The sequence below is a fragment of the Lonchura striata genome, chromosome 5, assembly GCF_046129695.1.
Source record: "Lonchura striata isolate bLonStr1 chromosome 5, bLonStr1.mat, whole genome shotgun sequence".
Taxonomy (NCBI): domain Eukaryota; kingdom Metazoa; phylum Chordata; class Aves; order Passeriformes; family Estrildidae; genus Lonchura; species Lonchura striata.
In genome coordinates this window covers 2,039,454-2,048,420 of record NC_134607.1, presented here as the reverse complement: position 1 = coordinate 2,048,420, position 8,967 = coordinate 2,039,454, and the positions used below count along the sequence as shown (strand labels likewise).

The following is an 8,967-nucleotide window of genomic DNA, read 5'->3' as shown; positions in this document are numbered from 1 at the left end:
ATCTATCTATCTATCTATCTATCTATCTATGATCTATCTATCTATCTAATCTATCTATCTATCTAATCTATCTATTCTCTGTGTATATCCTGAAAATTGTGTTGGCTTCATTGTCATTTGGAGAACCTGGACTCTTTTTCATGTGAGGGCAAAACTTTATGGGCTTCGTCATTTATTTCACTCCAAGCACAATTCCTTTTTTGTTGGTCACAGAATTGAATAGCTACACCTTCCTGGAGTTCAGCATATCCTTTATTTTCATTTTCAGAGCAGAGTCTGTTCACAAATAAGATCTTGATTCTTACCATCAGTTCACCAAAAGCTTAAATACAGTCTGTGCCATGGGGAAAAGAGTTGGAATGATTGGAGACTTCTGCTCTGGTTGTATCTGGATACCAGCTGTCAGATCTCATCATCCTTGGGACAGCAGTGTGCATTTTCCATCACAAATGCCATAGGAGCATCAGAACAGAGCCTTTGATAACAAACAAAATAGATGTAGCCCACATGAATCACAAAACAGATAAAGAGAAAAGCCTATGAGAGAGAAAATCACTTGATTAAGAGGTAAAAGTGGCTACTGTTCCCTTAGGAGAATCAAAAAGTTCCTTGTTTGCTCTGCTCAAAAAGCAGAGTATCAAGGCACATCAAAGATTAGAAGACAGGTAGTTATTGAGGGCAAAAAGACAGAGCTGTGCCCACACAACTAAGATGTGAAATAGGCACACAGGCAAAGAGAAACTCATCTGTGGAACAAATGACAACTCTGATGGGATGAACTCAGTTAAAGAACCACTCAGTTAAAGTCCTTGCACTCACACCTGTAGAGAGGTGGTTCAGCCTTCCATGCACTTTACAGACTCAGCTACTCAGCAACCTCAGCTTTGCATTTAGAGTTTTTGTAATGATGTGTCTCCATAAGGAAATCCTGCCAGAGCAATGTCTGATGTATTAGATGGTGATAGAGGGAGACAAAAATTACTGTAACATGACTGGTTAAAATAACTGTTCCTCTTTTCAACCTTTATAGTTCTACTTGACCCGTTTTACTTTTGCTGGTGTGGGTAACATTGCTAATATTTTGATGATGACTCTTGATGCAAATCTCTTCTGGAGCTGATTTCATAGGCCATGGGTGGAGTTAAAGCACTTGCACTTTATGGAAGGAAAAATGCTTTGCTGAGTGCTGTTAAAACTCCTGCAGAACTGATGATGGTCACATCCAAAATTGTTCTCACTGAGCCAGAAAGGCCAAGTTTGCACCTGCCCTGCTCCAGCAGCTGCCAGGAAGAGAAGGAGGAATTCTTCCAGCAGCCAGGGGCAGCCCACAGCTAACACACCTCCTGAATCTGCTTGGAAAGCACTGAGAAGGAGGCCTAATTTTGTCTGGGATAGAGTTAATTTTCTTGTTAGTAGTTGGTACAATGGTGTGTTTTGGATTTAGGATGAGAATACTGCTGATAACATTCTGATGTTTTAGTTGCTGCTAAGCCATGCTTACTGTAAATCAAGGACTTTTTAGTTTCCCAGGCTCTGTCAGCCACCAGGTGGAAAAAAAACTGGAGGGGGAAAAACAGAGCCAGAACAGCTGACCAAAGCTGGGCAAAAGGATATTCCATACCATAGAACATAGAGCTCAGTATAAAAACTGGGGGGAGGTGGCTGGGAGCTGCCAATCCCTGCTCAGGAGCAGATTCAGGTTAGCACATGGCAAGCAACTGCACGGAGCATCCCTTGTTTTTCTTGCCTTTGATTCCTCCCTCTCTTTTTACTAGCTCCCTTTTCATTACTATTAATATTATTATTATATTTTAATTTATTTCCATTACTAAACTACTCTTACATCAACACATGGGTTTTACTTCTTTTTTTCCCCAATTCTCTTCCTCATCCTGTTGGGAAGGATTCAGGGAGCTGCTGTGTGGTGCTGAGCCGCCATCTGGGGTTAAACCATGACATAAGGAAATACACAACACCCTGGCAGGAAGCCTGGGCTGGGCTGACTGTTTCAGGCCACTGGAATTACTTCCTTGCAATTTATCTTATCAAGACCAACACATCACAGAAAAGGAAATGCACAGAGAAGCTTCCAAGGACAAGGTCACCATACCTACCCGTAGCAAAGGCAGAAACTGGAACAACACTCCCTTCTGTCCCAACAGCATAATTATTCTGATCAATTTTATTTTATAAGTGTCATTAGGACACTGCTGGGAAAAAAAAATATGATGATTAAAAGACAGCAACTACTGGAATATAAGGTGGAGATGATATGGAACAAAGTTTTCAGAAAAATACAGGGAAATTACAAGTTTAACTATGAGTGAAACAGGAGCCTGGGCAGAACTGATCACATCTCTGAGACCTGAAAGAAAAATCTGCAAGAAGGGAAAACTTAGTTGGGTGACTCCTGTGGTGCTCATTTCAGGCAGGGGAAGTGGACAGGCTGCAGTGAGAACCAGTCACTTTTCTGGCTCCACAGTCATGAATGCAGCTCAGTGGGAGAGCCCAGACCTCTGGAGAGACTTGAGGGGCTCTGAATTAAGGATTTCTCTACCCCATCCATGAATGAGCCCCAAACGCTCTGCAGAACCTCTGGTGTCTGTCTAAAGTGAAAAGTTGAGAGTGATTTGCTACCCAGCAGCAGTAAATCTACAGTAAATAAAAGAAGCAGAGCCAAGAGACTGTGAAAGGGGTACTGCTGTCCTCCTTGCCCTCAGAAGGAGGTCAAAGGCTGGTGCAAATGCCTTTGAAGTTAAAGGGACCAGCTGTGTGCTGCTAGGGAGCCCCTCTGACTCCTTTGTTTCTAACTCAGCTCTCAGTGACATAGCAGCAGTGCAATTTAAGGCATATGAGGAAATCAGAGGAAGACTTTTCATGGTTTCTCAGATTTTTGTTTTTTCCTTTTTTTTCCCCCTAGTTCATCTGGAATTCTTCAGAGATTGTTCATATGAGTGCAGAAAATGGCAGAAAGGCAGCCACTCATGGAGAATGGAAATGTTACTGTTTTATTAATGAATATAAATAATTCAGGTGACTGGAAAGCCCTTCAATGTAAAGGGTTAGTAATTACCAACAAATAAGTAATATGAGAAAAAAATGTTCTCTGTGGTCTATAGTGTTCAGGCCTTTGCTTCTACCCCTCCTTTACATAATTAAAACTAAATTGATTGATTGCTATATCCTCTACTAGGAAACTGGAGGTAAAGGAAGAGACAAGGTAAGGCATAAGTAAATGGAAAATAAACCTGGTGAGGCAAGAGACAACTGTTCTTCACCCCATGCCATACTGCTAACCCCGGGATCTGAAGTCATACAACACATGCTGTCAAATGTAGTCACTTTGCTCTGCATGAACAGGTCCCTAAATATACCAGGTGTCCCCTCTCCCAGTGTGTCCCCAGCAGTCTTCCCACTTTGGAGCAGCTCCAGGTGACAAACCTCAAACCTCGAACGTAGTTTCCTCCCCTGATACTGCTCAAAGTGATGGTGGGGTGAAATTATCACCAGCATATCCCTGGGGTAGAGGGAGGGCTCAAGGGAGACAAGAATTTGGACAAAAGATTGCTGCTCTAGCCAGTCATCCTCTCCTATCTGTAATTTAGATAATATTCAACAACTGCACAAACAAAGCCATTGGACTGCTAGAGGTTTTTATTTGCTGAGAGAATCATTAGCAAGTGTCTGTCTTTCCAAGGCCTCTCTTACCTGTAAAGCTGCTTTAGGATTGTGAGATGGGTGCATTTGTGGATATTCCTTAACAAAATGCCTCCCACACCCACCACTTGGGTGGTCCAGGGCACTAAACAGCCCCCAGGCTAGCAGTGCCTTAATTATCAGTTTCTGAAGGGCAAAGCAGATAGGAGAGGCTTTGATAAACAGCCCATTCTCTTTTCCTCTAACCTTTGCAGGAGGACATGCAGAATGATGGTAGGATTGTGTTTGGAGCATTGCTAAAAAACCAGGCTGGTTTTGTCAAGGTTTCATTCCATGACTGCTCCCTATTGCTTTGCTAATTCCCTTTTCAATTCCAAAGGCAGGAAAAGGAGTTTCCCCATCAGTGTTTCAGAAAAGAGCTGGGGTTACAGGCATTAATGAAAGCCATGACCAACCTTGAACTGCTTTCTTTGTGTGGCATCAGATAGTTAATATGAAATAGAACTCTATTTTCTTTAAAACCCACATTATTTCATATGTGTATATGATACAATTTAAATTCCAGTTTATAAGTAACATACAAAACCCTTCTTAAACTAGAAACAAACCATAAAACATTGTCCAAGAGACTAAAGTTCTCCTGGAGTTCTTTATCCACACAGTTCTTATAGCTCAGGATGTCCCCTGGATTTTCACCCAACTGGGTGTTTCTTTTTCTTTCACTCAACAAATGTCAAGTATTAAAGCCACCAGAGCCATGACTTAGTTCACATTTCATTGCCTGCACTGGAACAAAGGTTTCTGTGTAGTCTGTGATCAAAGCAAGCTGCAAGTTCTGTCCAATAATTACAGTCACAATGTTCAGGAGGATTTTCCAAGCTGTATTAAAAACTATTTATGATAGCACAGTTAGAAAGCTGCAGCAAAATAAAACCCTAGGAAAATGAATGATTTCTAGGAAACTTCATCAAGAGGCAGTCCAAACATATTTGTGCAACAGGCAAGGACTGCCTTACTTCCTTTTTGTATATGAATGATTCCATCCTTTTTAATGCATGAATAGGCAATTAAAGTTCTAAACTAATTCTGCACAGACAAAAAAAAAAAAAAAAAAGCATGTAGCTGAAACAAGGCTCTCCTCCTATTTAACATATCCATCCCAATTAGTTGTAGAACAGGACTTTCACTCTGTTAATTATATATGCAATAACAATTCAGGTTATGGACAGGAAAGAGCATATAATAATGCACAGGAAACTCAAATGGGTGCTTTCCAATCTTCTCTCTAAAAAGTTACAGATTTCTAAATATCATAGATCTTGACTGTGAAAATTACACACTTTCATCATGAAACATGACTGGGGTTTTTATTCACTTTAGTCACCTGATGTGTCTTGGTATGGAAATCTTACATTTCTTGCCAAAGTTTGCATAACACAAGTACTGCTCCCAAATAACAGCACAGCTCTTCTTTTTAACTCAGATACTTGATACCATCAGGTGAGAAAAGAAATCCTCAGATATTCTACCAAAGTGCTGCTCTTTGATTCTGCACAGCACCAGAGCACAAAAACAGATATTGGAATTAGCATCCACAGCTGTTTCAGTGGAACATTTTTTTCAAAGACAGGAATCTAACTTGTGGAGCTGCTGTCATCCCAGCTTCTGCTGTACCATTGCACACCCCTACAAAGCAGAATTAAAATTTGAGGTTCATTTCCCATGATTGGGCCTGAAGTTAGCTCTAATTTGAAATAACCACACCTCACACAGCAACAAAGCTGAAGGGGAAGCTGCTAAAGGTTAACCTTTCCTCTGGTACTTCTACCCCAGCTTTGCTTGGCTGGAGTTGTCCTTGGGCTGAATTGGACAGAACAATGAGACTATTAAGCAGTTTGGCTTTGTTTTGCACTGTGGAAACCCTAATTCCCTCCTGGGAGAGGATCTCTGTAAGAGGAGAAGCTGCTATTAGCATCAGTAAGAGAAAGAAGCCGCCTCTCCAGGGCTAAGGAGCCTTGTTTCACACTGCTCAGCTCTGGCAGCTCCTCACCAGTGATGCTGGAGAAGCTGGAGTCTTTAAGTTTGCTTGGGTTAAAATGAGTGAATTTGTCTTCATCTGTGTGCACACAAAGTATTTTACCTACTAAATATTTAACCAAAATCAGTCATACTTTCCATGTTCTCTTCCCCCCAACTTTCCTGTCCTGTATTTAAACTACCAAAAACTGTCATGAAGTACATTTTAACTGAAACGCGATTCAAAAAGGCTACAATATGAAATCCCTCATGCCTGATGTGAACTCAAAGGACATTCCTTGCAGTGTGTCTAACAAATGTTTTTGAAAAGAGCTAAGCTGGGCTTAGTGGCCAGATGTAACCAAGGTCTGAGCAGTACACCCAGCATTGCTCCATCTGGCATTCAAACCCCAAGCTGTTCCCAGCCCAGCTGTGACTTCAGGCTGAGTACCAACCCACTGCCTGCCAGGGACTAGCAAAAAATATTCCTCTCCAAAATGTCTGGCCTCAATGGTTTCTTTCCTGATTTTTTTTTCCCCACTTTGTAACATCAAACTTTTTCTACTAAGGGATGCTGGACAACAGCCTGGCTGGAATAACGCAATTTAAAGGGTCATATCTTTCTGTAGAGGAGAAGGAGGATTCCTGCACTTTTGCATAAGCACATGGAGCCCCCATGGAAACAGAGATGCTGTGAAGAAGGAGAGCCCTGACAGACAAAGCACATTCAAGCCACAGCAACAGGTCATCAATATCACCCCCTGATGAGGGACCTTTTCATCCATCCCCAGGTACAGTAACATCTCTGGGGCTTGTCTTGCATCGTCTTGTTTAGGGTCTCCTCCTTTGGACAAATGCTGGCTCCCAACCCAATACTCCTTCTGTGTTAAATGTGGGTGTCATACAGATGATGCCAGGATTTTTCCTCCTGGGAAGTTTTCTGGCTCTGGCTCATGAGCTGCTCTGCATGTGGGTCAGAGCAGAGGTGTGGCTGTGCCCGGGGCAGGTCTGCAGAGCCAAAGGAGCACAAGGGCTTTGCTGAGCTCATCTCCATCAAGCCCAGACCCTGTCAGGTGCACAGCCCTGCCTTATACAGCACCTGCTCCCAGAACAAGCCCAGTTATCACTGCAGAGCCATCCAGCTTCAGAAGCTGTGGAGAGGAAACTGAGGGAGGGCATCAGCACCATCCACACCTCACATGTGTCCTCAGTCCACAGATCAAGGTAAAACATTCTGGCTGGCCACACCAGAATCCCACATGTGGAATCCCAGCTCCCCACTTGGTACTGCCCACATCTGAACCTGCAGCTTTGCCACTTATCTCAGCCCACATCTGCCTATGAAACAGGCTCTCCCTCATTCTCCTGGCACGGGTGCTGCTTCCAGGTCAGTGTCTAAAATCACCTCTCCTCGTGGCAGGAAGATTCCTAATGGTGTTCTATGGAATGCACACCTGTGGCTGCTGTGATGCAAACCGGGTTGCTATGGTGCTGATCCTCCCAATTATTTTTGTACCCTTGGCAGGCCTCACCATCCACCTGCAACTGGCACAGCTACATCAAAATCTAATGGAGTAAAGATAAAGCCTCAAGTGGCAAATATAAATTACTAACAAGTTTTTCAATGCCAGCGTGTGCCAGCCAGACATATTAAAGAAAAAGCTCAGGTTGCTTCTGCTCCTTCCTCCCCTCTGCCATTTAAGGATTTCCTCCACCAGAGGCAATCATGGATATGATTTCACCTCACCATGTCCAAGGGCAGCTATTTTTTTCAATTTACTTCTGAAAGCCAATCCATCTTAGAGCTGCATGATGGATAGAAAATCTGTTTATCCAGTGCACACAGATGGCACAGCAGAGTAAAAACCTGAGTCAAGGATGCTGGTCAGAATTCACCTTGCTAAATATATGTTCATGCTGGAGGCCCTCACACTCAGGCTCAAGTCCATCAGGCACTCCAGCTGTTCTGGCATCCTGACCTCCTAAATATGACTAGGGGCTTTAAACATTAAAGAGTGCCCCAGGTGTTTTCTTGTCCATGCAGAAACTGCAGGGTACTGCAAGCTTGAGTTCTCCATACCTGTCACAGCCCAGGGTTACAGTAATGTGAGCACCTCTGCATCCATACCTGCAAATACACGGCCTGCATGGATAAAAACAGCTGTCACAGGAGCCACAGGCTGGGAGAAAGTCTGACATTGCTGCTGTCACTGTGCTTGTGCTGCAAGGGACTTGGTCCTGGCTCCTCAGACAACTCCAGATGTGTCCCCCAGCATGGTCCTCGGCACAGCCCTTCCTCGAACCCTGACAAAAAAAATGTCTCAGAGGGCCCACTGAAATGCAAATGTAGCTGGTTCAAAAAGAAAATGAAATTTTGAGGGTTTGCACAGGAAACAGCCTGGGGGCGGAGAAAGGGCTGAATGCCTTTCATTGAAATGCAGAGAGGAAATTTTCTTTCTCAGGAAGAGCAAAAACCCCCCTCGGGGTGATAATTTTGTGAAGGTAGTAGGAGAGTAACTGGTAGCAAAACCTATTCTAGACTGGTCCTGAGAAACCGTGCGAGTTAAATCATCTCCAGTGTTTTCCACTGCAGGACACTTTCTACATTTTCATCACCGCTGTTCTTGAAATACATGTGAGGAGAAAAATTTAAATGCATAGGGGGGAAAAAAAGTCTATCAAGACTTAATGAGAGCAGAAATTATGCAAACAGAAACTCCTCCAACGTGTCCCAAGCACATTGAGTAAATTACCATCTGCCCATGTTCCCTCTTAGCTGGAGTCATTCATCTCTTCAGCTGCCTGTGCTGCGCTCCTTCTTGGTGGCTGAACCTCTTGCATACAAAACCATCCGACTGCAGAGCTGCTTCACAGACAAACATTTTGCCATTCTTAGAAGCTTTTTTAGCTTTGCCAGGCTATGCTTGAGTGTATTCATCATACTCAGGACATGAGAGGGAAAATGGGAATGGGTTTGGTAGGCAGAAACAAAAGATTTGGCTTGGTCTGAAAAAGAGAAGGCTGATCCAACCCGTGGGAGCAGCCAAGAGGAATGTCTTGGAGGGAGCCCTCAGTTCAGCAGGGACCAATGCCAGGGAGCAATGGGCTATCCTGGCACATGGGGTGTCCTGGCACATGGGGTGTCCTGGCACGTGTGCCAGCGGTGCACCCCAGCTCTTTCGGCGTCTCTTGGCACAGGGCACTCCGCACTTCTCTTTCAGACTCACTCGGTCTCCATGCCCCGCTGCTGGTGTGCTAATAGGTGACACATCCTCACATATCAGTCCCACCTCC

General features: G+C 43.7%; 1 long non-coding RNA gene across 2 annotated transcripts; it reads right to left on the bottom strand.

Moving 5' to 3' along the window:
• Window positions 1–240: 240 nt before the first annotated feature.
• Window positions 241–7,853, bottom strand: LOC116183171 (uncharacterized). 2 transcript variants are annotated; one of them, XR_004147718.2, is made up of 3 exons: window positions 7,802–7,853; window positions 2,115–2,207; window positions 241–475 (listed from the first exon to the last, which is right to left on the bottom strand). It is a non-coding gene; the product is annotated as an uncharacterized LOC116183171 (long non-coding RNA). The 2 variants fall into 2 exon arrangements; XR_004147717.1 differs by having other exon boundaries at window positions 2,115–2,210; window positions 7,802–7,832.
• Window positions 7,854–8,967: the final 1,114 nt, after the last annotated feature.